Source organism: Thamnophis elegans, chromosome 2 (genome assembly GCF_009769535.1).
Source record: "Thamnophis elegans isolate rThaEle1 chromosome 2, rThaEle1.pri, whole genome shotgun sequence".
Taxonomy (NCBI): Eukaryota; Metazoa; Chordata; class Lepidosauria; order Squamata; family Colubridae; genus Thamnophis; species Thamnophis elegans.
In genome coordinates, this window is record NC_045542.1 from 17,223,487 (window position 1) to 17,235,996 (window position 12,510).

The following is a 12,510-nucleotide window of genomic DNA, read 5'->3' on the forward strand; positions in this document are numbered from 1 at the left end:
AGAATTCCTTAAAAAAGGGACTATTAAATGGGGATCACATTTCCCATTTAGAACACTGGTCCCTGATGCTTTGCAGCAAAGAGCTTGGGTGCATATACTGTAGTTAGACTAAGTACCTTGTCCCAAGGGCCGGGGGTCCCCTTGCTCCACTGCCCAGAATGCTCCAGCACAGTTCCCTCAGGTTAGGAGAACTGACTAGAGGACTCTATCCCTGCCCAACTGAAAACACTTTGTCCTTCTTATCCATGGACTGGAAGAGGAGCTGGCCTCTGCATCCTGGTCCCAGCTATCCTCAGATTCCTCCTCCAGGAGGTCAGCAAGGGAGTCCACCTCACAGAGGCTGCTGGTCCTGGAGCCCAACAGGACGGTCAGCGAATCCTGCAAATAAAAATATGGAGGCTAAATCCTCAGCTTTCTGCATCCCAATAATATTGCTAGAAGATAGGGTGCATTCAGGCCCTAGGGGCCAACAACAAGAGAGCCTTTGCAAGCTTTAAGCTTAGAAATTTCTCCCACTCCCATCAGGAGTCGTGGCATAGCCCTAACCCTAACCATCGGCCCCATTGCCAAAACTTTCTTACCGCTGGAGAAAAGGTTTCCTGCCCAGGAGAGAGCTCCTCCTCCACTGGTTGGTCCTGTGGTTCCTGTAATCAAAATATCAAGATTTTGTCTGTTAGCATTTTAAGAAAGCCACAGAGACAGGGCTTCTTCTTTTTACATGGGGAGGAATTGTCCAGTTCTTACCAACTCAGTGGAGGTCTCCAAAACGGTGGACAGCCTTGGCCTGCGGTGCTCCTGCAGTGGGATTCCCCTGAGATACCTCCCCTCTGCAAGTGTTTCACCCTCCGAAATGATACCTATCCTGAAAGGCAGTCACCGCTTCCCTCCTGCACATCCCCTGGGCTCAGAGCCGTCCCCATCGGATGGAATTCTTCCGATGGGTCCTGCAATAAGAATGCAAATATTCTGTCTCTTGGCATTTTAACCAATGCACAGAGTCAGGGCTTCTGCCACTACCATGGGGAGGAGCTGGTCTGGCCTTACCAACTCAGTGCAGGTCTCCCAAATTGTAGGTAGCTGCGGCGTCCACTTCAAACAGCTCTCATTTCTGGGGAGAGACCAAAGTCATTCTTTTGTTAGCAGAGGTAGAGGCAGAGGGTAGAGATGCCTGCCCTCTGCCAACCTTTTTTCTAGCCCTTCTCTTGGAGGCTTCAGAATCTCTCAGCTGAGAACTTACCTCAGTGAAATGAGAGCTGGCCTGACATCTTCCTTCCTGGGACTCTGGGTGGTGGCAGGACCACCCATCACAACCTGCAAGAAAGGAAGAAGGGCTGCATTATAGAGGGCAAAGAGACAGCAGACCATGGGAAATGTGGCTGATAATATGGGCTGGCCAGGTTTCCCCCAAGTGGGAATTCCTCCCCTCCCCCACCTGGTTTTGAAGCATGAACTGGCGTTCTTGCGGAAGCGTCCTTACCCCAGGAGAGGAAGATGTGCCGCCATCAGACACATGATGTGTCTCCCATTCTCCCCGCTGGTCTTTCAGTTCCTGTGCCGTCCTGGCCAAAAGAAAAAGGTAACATGTCAAAAAACATCCATCTAACATCTCCTTTCTCAGCCCGACCAGTCACCCTGCCCATCTTTTTGCCCTGAAGCCCCTTCTGGACAGAAAGCCATTTGGGGAGAGGCTCTTACAGACTCTGCAGTGCATCAATGGTGCCCCACCATGCCCAGGGTTTAAGGAAAAGGGGGTGGTACCTGTCAGGAGGCACAGGAAGGTCTTCAACGTTGCTCTTCAGACAACAGAAAAGGTGCGAACACCTTTTCCGGATGTTCTGTGAAGAGAAGAGAAATAGCTGTCAATCAGTCAGAAGAGTTGAGAAGCATGACTTTCTCCCCTGCTGCCAGTTTCTTGACAGCTGAGATGGCCACACTTACTCTGAAGAGCCTTCTGAGAGCCATGACCAACTAGTTGCACGTCCGTCCACTGCACGAAGGGAGAATGGCAGCTGGGCACTGGCTAGTGGCTTTTCAGGGAAACTGACAATCTAGTTCCTCCAGCAACCAAGTAAACAATGGCCATATTCTAGAGGCGGGATGCCTCTATGTCGGACACAGCGGCAGGGCAGCTTTGCCTCTAGCTCCGGGGTGGCCAGGGCGGCCAGGTTTGTTAGGAACCTGTTGGATCTTCCACTTGGTGCAGAGTTTGTTTCCCAGTTGATGTCAGGGTAGTTAAACTCCCTCATTACTATTGTGGTGTGATTCCTACATACCTTAGTTAGCTCACTAGCAAAATGTTCATCTACTTCCTCTGCTTGGTTGGGTGGCCTGTAGTATAGGCCTATGGAAATGTCATTCCCCCCCAACCTTTAATATTGACCCAAATGCATTCAAGATAGTTCTCATCATTGTTGTGCTCTATTTCGGTACAGATGGAGTTATTTCTTATATATAGTGCAACTATACCTCCTCTTTTATTTGGTCTATTACTTTTAAATAATTTAAATCCTTCTAGCTGTATGTTCCATTTGTGGGTTTCATCCCACCAAGTTTTTGGTATGGTAACAATATAGTATCTGCTCTCATTTACTTAAATTTCTAATTCACCCTGTTTATTCCTCATACTCTGTGCATTGGTGTATAGCCATTTGAGTCCTTTAAACTTTTTTAACCATTGCTTTTATTTTTAACAATATAAACAAAATTTAACAATATAAATAAAATAAATATAAATAACAATATAACAATATAAATAAAATAACAAATTGAAGAAACTAAGAACAAACAACAACAATAATAACAATAACATAACAGTAACAACAACATAAATAACCATGCAGGGCTTTGTAGGTCGGGAGGTTCTGTCCTCCAGCTGCATAACCTCCATTACTGAAGGCGTCCTGTAGGCAGAGAATAACAGAATTAGAAGGGATCTAGGAGGCAATTCCTCCTCCTCCTCACTAGCAAGCTGGCAGCTGCCTGCTTTCCCCACCTGAAGCCTCAGGGCTGCCATGTGGCAGCTGTTGTTTCAGCCAAATCATTCTTGACAGGCTGTTTGGGACCATTGACCAACTCACCTCCCGAGGTGCCTGGGGCTGGTTCCTCCTCCTCCAAGCTGACCTCTGGAGGGGAATCTGAGGAAGCATCTGGGGGAGAAATCAAAGACTATTATTAGTACCATGTTGCTCTTTGTAGAGCTACTTGTACTTGCCCTCCGCTCTTCCCAGGTAGCATATTGGACACCTTCCTATCTGTGGGGCTCATACCTCTTTTTATTTAAGAAGATGGCCCAAGGAGTCCAGGATGTCCTCTTCCAGGCTGCTGAGATCCTCCAGAGTGTCTTCTTCCTCTGGAGAATCCTGTGAACAACCATGATTCCTCTTAAGCAATCAGAGAAACGAAACTCAGAATTCCTTAAAAAAGGGACTATTGAATGGGGATCACATTTCCCATTTAGAACACTGGTCCCTGATGCTTTGCAGCAAAGGAACCAGTCATACCAGAGCTTGGGTGCATATACTGTAGTTAGACTAAGTACCTTGTCCCAAGGGCCGGGTGTCCCCTTGCTCCACTGCCCAGAGCGCTCCAGCACAGTTCCCTCAGGTTAGGAGAACTGACTAGAGGACTCTATCTCTGCCCAACTGAAAACACTTTGTCCTTCTTATCCATGGACTGGAAAAGGAGCTGGCCTCTGCATCCTGGTCCCAGCTATCCTCAGATTCCTCCTCCAGGAGGTCAGCAAGGGAGTCCACCTCACAGAGGCTGCTGGTCCTGGAGCCCAACAGGACGGTCAGCGAATCCTGCAAATAACAATATGGAGGCTAAATCCTAAGCTTTCTGCATCCCAATAATATTGCTAGAAGATAGGGTGCATTCAACAGCAAGAGAGCCTTTGCAAGCTTTAAGCTTAGAAATTTCTCCCACTCCCATCAGGAGTCGTGGCATAGCCCTAACCCTAACCCTAACCATCGGCCCCATTGCCAAAACTTTCTTACCTCTGGAGAAGAGGTGTCCTGCCCAGGAGAGAGATCCTCCTCCACTGGTTGGTCCTGTGGTTCCTGGAATCAAAATATCAAGATTTTGTCTGTTAGCATATTAAGAAATCCACAGAGACAGGGCTTCTTCTTTTTACATGGGGAGGAATTGTCCAGTTCTTACCAACTCAGTGGAGATCTCCAAAACGGTGGACAGCCACGGCCTGCGGTGTTCCTGCCTTTCCTCTCTGGGGGAGAAAACAAAAGGGCCAAAGATCAAAAGAAGCCCTAGGACCTTTTGTAAGAGTGGTCATGTGGAAGCTCTAGGAACCCTTCCCGGCTGGCCTGCCAAAGGACTTGGCCTTCCAGTGGGATTCCCCTGAGATACCTCCCCTCTGCAAGTGTTTCACCCTCCGAAATGATACCTATCCTGAAAGGCAATCACCGCTTCCCTCCTGCACATCCCCTGGGCTCAGAGCCGTCCCCATCGGATGGAATTCTTCCGATGGGTCCTGCAATAAGAATGCAAATATTCTGTCTCTTGGCATTTTAACCAATGCACAGAGTCAGGGCTTCTGCCACTACCATGGGGAGGAGCTGGTCTGGCCTTACCAACTCAGTGCAGGTCTCCCAAATTGTAGGTAGCCGCGGCGTCCACTTCAAACAGCTCTCATTTCTGGGGAGAGACCAAAGTCATTCTTTTGTTAGCAGAGGTAGAGGCAGAGGGTAGAGATGCCTGCCCTCTGCCAACCTTTCTTCTAGCCCTTCTCTTGGGGGCTTCAGAATCCCTCAGCTGAGAACTTACCTCAGTGAAATGAGAGCTGGCCTGACATCTTCCTTCCTGGGACTCTGGTTGATGGCAGGACCACCCATCACAACCTGCAAGAAAGGAAGAAGGGCTGCATTATAGAAGGCAAAGAGACAGCAGACCATGGGAAATGTGGCTGATAATATGGGCTGGCCAGGTTCCCCCCAAGTGGGAATTCCTCCCTTCCCCCACCTGGTTTTGAAGCATGAACTGGCGTTCTTGCGGAAGCGTCCTTACCCCAGGAGAGGAAGATGTGCCGCCATCAGACACATGATGTGTCTCCCATTCTCCCCGCTGGTCTTTCAGTTCCTGTGCCGTCCTGGCCAAAAGAAAAAGGTAACATGTCAAAAAACATCCATCTAACATCTCCTTTCTCAGCCCGACCAGTCACCCTGCCCATCTTTTTGCCCTGAAGCCCCTTCTGGACAGAAAGCCATTTGGGGAGAGGCTCTTACAGACTCTGCAGTGCATCAATGGTGCCCCACCATGCCCAGGGTTTAAGGAAAAGGGGGTGGTACCTGTCAGGAGGCACAGGAAGGTCTTCAACGTTGCTCTTCAGACAACAGAAAAGGTGCGAACACCTTTTCCGGATGTTCTGTGAAGAGAAGAGAAATAGCTGTCAATCAGTCAGAAGAGTTGAGAAGCATGACTTTCTCCCCTGCTGCCAGTTTCTTGACAGCTGAGATGGCCACACTTACTCTGAAGAGCCTTCTGAGAGCCATGACCAACTAGTTGCACGTCCGTCCACTGCTCGAAGGGAGAATGGCAGCTGGGCACTGGCTAGTGGCTTTTCAGGGAAACTGACAATCTAGTTCCTCCAGCAACCAAGTAAACAATGGCCATATTCTAGAGGCGGGATGCCTCTATGTCGGACACAGCGGCAGGGCAGCTTTGCCTCTAGCTCCGGGGTGGCCAGGGCGGCCAGGTTTGTTAGGAACCTGTTGGATCTTCCACTTGGTGCAGAGTTTGTTTCCCAGTTGATGTCAGGGTAGTTAAACTCCCTCATTACTATTGTGGTGTGATTCCTACATACCTTAGTTAGCTCACTAGCAAAATGTTCATCTACTTCCTCTGCTTGGTTGGGTGGCCTGTAGTATAGGCCTATGGAAATGTCATTCCCCCCCAACCTTTAATATTGACCCAAATGCATTCAAGATAGTTCTCATCATTGTTGTGCTCTATTTCGGTACAGATGGAGTTATTTCTTATATATAGTGCAACTATACCTCCTCTTTTATTTGGTCTATTACTTTTAAATAATTTAAATCCTTCTAGCTGTATGTTCCATTTGTGGGTTTCATCCCACCAAGTTTTTGGTATGGTAACAATATAGTATCTGCTCTCATTTACTTAAATTTCTAATTCACCCTGTTTATTCCTCATACTCTGTGCATTGGTGTATAGCCATTTGAGTCCTTTAAACTTTTTTTAACCATTGCTTTTATTTTTAACAATATAAACAAAATTTAACAATATAAATAAAATAAATATAAATAACAATATAACAATATAAATAAAATAACAAATTGAAGAAACTAAGAACAAACAACAACAATAATAACAATAACATAACAGTAACAACAACATAAATAACCATGCAGGGCTTTGTAGGTCGGGAGGTTCTGTTCTCCAGCTGATTCCTCTTAAGCAATCAGAGAAACGAAACTCAGAATTCCTTAAAAAAGGGACTATTGAATGGGGATCACATTTCCCATTTAGAACACTGGTCCCTGATGCTTTGCAGCAAAGAGCTTGGGTGCATATACTGTAGTTAGACTAAGTACCTTGTCCCAAGGGCCAGGGGTCCCCTTGCTCCACTGCCCAGAATGCTCCAGCACAGTTCCCTCAGGTTAGGAGAACTGACTAGAGGACTCTATCCCTGCCCAACTGAAAACACTTTGTCCTTCTTATCCATGGACTGGAAGAGGAGCTGGCCTCTGCATCCTGGTCCCAGCTATCCTCAGATTCCTCCTCCAGGAGGTCAGCAAGGGAGTCCACCTCACAGAGGCTGCTGGTCCTGGAGCCCAACAGGACGGTCAGCGAATCCTGCAAATAACAGTATGGAGGCTAAATCCTCAGCTTTCTGCATCCCAATAATATTGCTAGAAGATAGGGTGCATTCAGGCCCTAGGGGCCAACAGCAAGAGAGCCTTTGCAAGCTTTAAGCTTAGAAATTTCTCCCACTCCCATCAGGAGTCGTGGCATAACCCTAACCCTAACCATCGGCCCCATTGCCAAAACTTTCTTACCTCTGGAGAAGAGGTGTCCTGCCCAGGAGAGAGATCCTCCTCCACTGGTTGGTCCTGTGGTTCCTGGAATCAAAATATCAAGATTTTGTCTGTTAGCATTTTAAGAAATCCACAGAGACAGGGCTTCTTCTTTTTACATGGGGAGGAATTGAGTTCTTACCAACTCAGTGGAGGTCTCCAAAACGGTGGACAGCCACGGCCTGCGGTGTTCCTGCCTTTCCTCTCTGGGGGAGAAAACAAAAGGGCCAAAGATCAAAAGAAGCCCTAGGACCTTTTGTAAGAGTGGTCATGTGGAAGCTCTAGGAACCCTTCCGGCTGGCCTGCCAAAGGACTTGGCCTTCCAGTGGGATTCCCCTGAGATGCCTCCCCTCTGCAAGTGTTTCACCCTCCGAAATGATACCTATCCTGAAAGGCAATCACCGCTTCCCTCCTGCACATCCCCTGGGCTCAGAGCCGTCCCCATCGGATGGAATTCTTCCGATGGGTCCTGCAATAAGAATGCAAATATTCTGTCTCTTGGCATTTTAACCAATGCACAGAGTCAGGGCTTCTGCCACTACCATGGGGAGGAGCTGGTCTGGCCTTACCGACTCAGTGCAGGTCTCCCAAATTGTAGGTAGCCGCGGCGTCCATTTCAAACAGCTCTCATTTCTGGGGAGAGACCAAAGTCATTCTTTTGTTAGCAGAGGTAGAGGCAGAGGGTAGAGATGCCTGCCCTCTGCCAACCTTTCTTCTAGCCCTTCTTTTGGGGGCTTCAGAATCCCTCAGCTGAGAACTTACCTCAGTGAAATGAGAGCTGGCCTGACATCTTCCTTCCTGGGACTCTGGTTGATGGCAGGACCACCCATCACAACCTGCAAGAAAGGAAGAAGGGCTGCATTATAGAAGGCAAAGAGACAGCAGACCATGGGAAATGTGGCTGATAATATGGGCTGGCCAGGTTCCCCCCAAGTGGGAATTCCTCCCTTCCCCCACCTGGTTTTGAAGCATGAACTGGCGTTCTTGCAGAAGCGTCCTTACCCCAGGAGAGGAAGATATGCCGCCATCAGACACATGATGTGTCTCCCATTCTCCCCGCTGGTCTTTCAATTCCTGTACCGTCCTGGCCAAAATAAGGTAACATGTCAAAAAACATCCATCTAACATCTCCTTTCTCAGCCCAACCAGTCACCCTGCCCATCTTTTTGCCCTTAAGCCCCTTCTGGACAGAAAGCCATTTGGGGAGAGGCTCTTACAGACTCTGCAGTCCATCAATGGTGCCCCACCATGCCCAGAGCTTAAGGAAAAGGGGGTGGTACCTGTCAGGAGGCACAGGAAGGTCTTCAACGTTGCTCTTCAGACAACAGAAAAGGTGCGAACACCTTTTCCGGATGTTCTGTGAAGAGAAGAGAAATAGCTGTCAATCAGTCAGAAGAGTTGAGAAGCATGACTTTCTCCCCTGCTGCCAGTTTCTTGACAGCTGAGATGGCCACACTTACTCTGAAGAGCCTTCTGAGAGCCATGACCAACTAGTTGCACGTCCGTCCACTGCACGAAGGGAGAATGGGCAGCTGGGCACTGGCTAGTGGCTTTTCAGGGAAACTGACAATCTAGTTCCCCCAGCAACCAAGTAAACAATGGCCATATTCTATACCCACCCAAGGAGGGCAGCTCACCTGGGTCTAGGAGTGGCCGGTGGCTGATTCCCTTTGTGGCCTTTTAGCCTGTATGTTTCATGTGGGAAGTTGTTGGTTCATGAACAACAGAGAAGCACCATCATTGTGGCACAAAGCACGGAGGGAATCATGGCATCCTAGGGGAGAAGCGACTTTTAGTCCGACTCCCTGCCCAAGGAAGGGCTCTTCCTACCATCTCAGGCAAATGATTGCCCAATCTTTTCCTGAAAATTTCAAGAATGGAGCACAAACAAGTCTTGGAAACAAACTGTTCCACTGTTTAATGGTTCTCACTGTGAGGAAATTCTTCCTTATTTCCAGCGTTGGATCTCTCTCTGATGAGCTACACATACATACCACCACCACCACCACCACCATTATCCATCCATCCATCGATCCATCGATCCATCCACACACACACACACACACACACACACACACACACACATGTATATATATATATATATATATGTAATGTTGAATGTCAGCTCCATTTTCAGTTCATTAAATGAAGATTCCATCCCCACCCGGTTACATGTTAGTCATTTTTATCAAATTACTAATTAATTTTAATATTGAATCTTTTTATGTTTTTCCTCTTCCTACAGTTTCATATTGCATTCTCTGAATTGATTATTTTTTATCTATTGCTACATTGGAAGTCAAAGGAAATTCCCATCTACATTCTATCAAAGCCTCCCCCCAAATTAAAAAACCTCTTCCTTGCTACCTCCAAGTTCTTCATTTCAGCAGTGTCACTGTTAGATAGGAGAGGAGTGGTGCAAGGCAGGAATGGGAAATTTCTGCTAGATGTGAGAACTCAACCTGAGGCTATGCCCCTCTGGAAAGTCCCCATACTGACAAAGGTCAGGAGAATCCCAAGGAGTTGGAGGAGCCTTTGGCCTTCAGCAAAATAGTTGGCCAAGTAAACTCTTGAATCTATCAGGGCAAAAGAGATTCAGAATTCCTAAAAGAGAGTCTATTGATTGGGGATGCTGGACCACATCTCTGGCAGTGACGTGCAGTGAGGTTTATGGCTGGTGAGGCAAGCGGGCAAAAGCCGCCCTATGTTGGACACAGCGGCAGGGCTTTCGGACGCCCCAGCGCTGTGTCCGCCATAGAGGCGGGATGCCTCTATGTTGGACACAGTGGCAGGGTGGCTTTTGCCTCTAGCACCGGCTTCTCCCCTGTATGTTCCATTTGTGGGTTTCATCCCACCAAGTTTTTGTAATGGCAACAATATAATATCTGCTCTCACTTACTTGAATTTCTAATTCACCCTGTTTATTCCTCATACTCTGTGCATTGGTGTATAGACATTTGAGTCCTTTAAACTTTTTTTAACCATTGCTTTTATTTTTAACAATATAAACAAAATTTAACAATATAAATAAAATAAATATAAATAACAATATAACAATATAAATAAAATAACAAATTGGAGAAACTAAGAACAAACAATAACAATAACAGTAACAACAACATAAATTGCCATGCAGGGCTTTGTAGGTCGGGAGAGTCTGTCCTCCAGCTGCATAACCTCCATTACTGAAGGCGTCCTGTAGGCAGAGAATAACAGAATTAGAAGGGATCTAGGAGCAATGTTCCCTCTAATTTTTTTTCAGTGTGAGCGGAAAAGTATAGTGTTTGAGCGGCACATTTTCATGCCTGAGCACCTGAATTTTTTTCACAGATGTCACCTAAGACAACAACAAAATCAGTATTATTTGAAACTCAAAGTTACGTTTATTCAAGGTACCCACTTAATTAAAAGTATTATATAATATCAGTATCACTTAACAACGGTCCTGCTAGGCAACCAAAATGTTGGCTCAGAAACTCTGGCATTGAAGCGTGCAAGTCTTAAAGCTGTCAAGTTACAAGACCCTCGCACCCCTAACCCTTTAGGAAAAAAAACCCCAGGGGTCTTCAAACCTGACAGCTTTAAGCCTTGTGGACTTCAACTCCCAGAATTCCTCCTCCAGTCATGTTGCAGCAACGTCATCTGCGTGGATCTGCTCCATTTTTGGTTTTTTCACAGGAGGCAGGGCTGCTGCTGAAGATGCCAACGAGCTCCCGCCGCCACTAGAATATGCATTTGTTTAGCATGACATAGAATAGTCTTTCAACCAGAAGTATGGAATAAAAGAGAGACTGATAAATATTTAAAAAAATAAAACCAAAAAGCAGCTATTTATTTGAGTTCTAGATAAACATTTAGTTCAGAAGAGATTAGAATAGAATAAAAGAAAGAATAGAATATAGAGAATACAATAGAAATAGAATTGGAAGGGACCTTGGAGGTCTTCTAGTCCAACTCCTTGCTTAGGCAGGAAACCCTACACCACTTAAGACAAATGGCTATCCCACATCTTCTTAAAGACTTCCAGTGTTGGGGCATTCACAACTTCTGGAGGCAAGCTGTTCCGTTAATTGTTTTAACTGTTAGGAATTTTCTCCTTAGTTCTAAGTTTCTTCTCTCCTTGATTAGTTTCCACCCATTGCTTCTTGTCCTGCCCTCAGGTGCTTTGGAGAATAGCTTGACTCCCTCTTTTTTTGTGGCAACCCCTGAGATATTGGAAGACTGCTATCATGTCTCCCCAATTCCTTCTTTTCATTATACCCAGTTCTTGCAACCATTCTTCATATGTTTTAGCCTCCAGTCCCCTAATCGTAGAATAGAATGACAGAAGGGACCTTGGAGGTCTTCTAGTCCAACCCCCTGCCTAGGCAGGAAACCCTACACTACTTAAGACAAACGGTTATCCAAAATCTTCTTTAAAACTTCCAGTGTTGGAGCATTCCCAACTTCTGGAGGCAAGTTGGTCCATTGGTTAATTGTTCTCACTGTCAGGAAATTTATCCTTAGTTCTAGGTTGCTTCTCTCCTTGATTAGTTTCCATCCATTGCTTCTTGTCCAGCCTTCAGGTGCCTTGGAGAATAGTTTGACTCCCTCTTCTTTGGAGCAACTCCTGAGATATTGGAAGACTGCTATCATGTCTCCCCTAGTCCTTCTTTTCATCAAACTGGACATACCCAGTTCCTACAACCGTTCTTTATATGTCAATATCATTTAGACAAAGTTGATCCCCTTATTCTCCACTCCAGAACCTTGGAGTTTGAAGTTCTTTGGTTCTCTTCTCCCACCCTCTGTGTTCCCACGAGGGGATTAGCATCACAGCTCAACTGCTCCCCTCCCACCCATAAAGACTAGGAGAGCATCGCTGCGCATAGCCAAATGCTACCATAGCAACTATGGCGTTGTCTGATGTCTTTCTTGCACGCTAAGATGGACTGACGGGGTGAAGCATAGCTTGCATTGTCCCTAGTGCGGATTCTTTTCCCAGCCTTGGTCACTTTACGAGGGGTGGACTTCCGTTCCCAGAATTCTTCAGCCAGGGAAATTCTGGGAGCTGAAGTCCTCCGTCCCTCCCTTATTCCTGTTTCCTTTTCCTTCATTATATTCAATTGTTTCAATATTAAGTGTAATCCTTCCTTCCTAACATTTTTCCATTTTTTCCCTTATATTCTTTTCCATTTCAACATTGTCTTTGTTCCTTCCATTCTTCCTTCCTTCTTTCAATCCTTCCAATATTTTTTCCTTCATTCCCTTGTCTGTTTCAATATTAAGTACATTTCTTCCTTTCTTCCTATACTTTTTTCCATTTTCTTCCTTATATTCTTTTCCATTTCAACATTGTCTTCCTTTTTTCCTTCCTTCCTTCCTATACGTCTTTCCATTTTCTTCCTTATATTATCTTTTCTGTTTCAACAGTCTTTGTTTCTTCCTTCCTTCCCTTCCTTCCTATACTTCTTCTTTCATT

At 46.1% G+C, this 12,510-nt stretch overlaps 1 long non-coding RNA gene across 1 annotated transcript; it reads right to left on the reverse strand.

The window, feature by feature from the left end:
* Positions 1–842: 842 nt before the first annotated feature.
* On the reverse strand, positions 843–2,237 carry LOC116504665. The gene is made up of 5 exons (XR_004254836.1): positions 1,759–2,237; positions 1,478–1,559; positions 1,238–1,311; positions 1,045–1,108; positions 843–944 (listed from the first exon to the last, which is right to left on the reverse strand). It is a non-coding gene; the product is annotated as an uncharacterized LOC116504665 (long non-coding RNA).
* Positions 2,238–12,510: the final 10,273 nt, after the last annotated feature.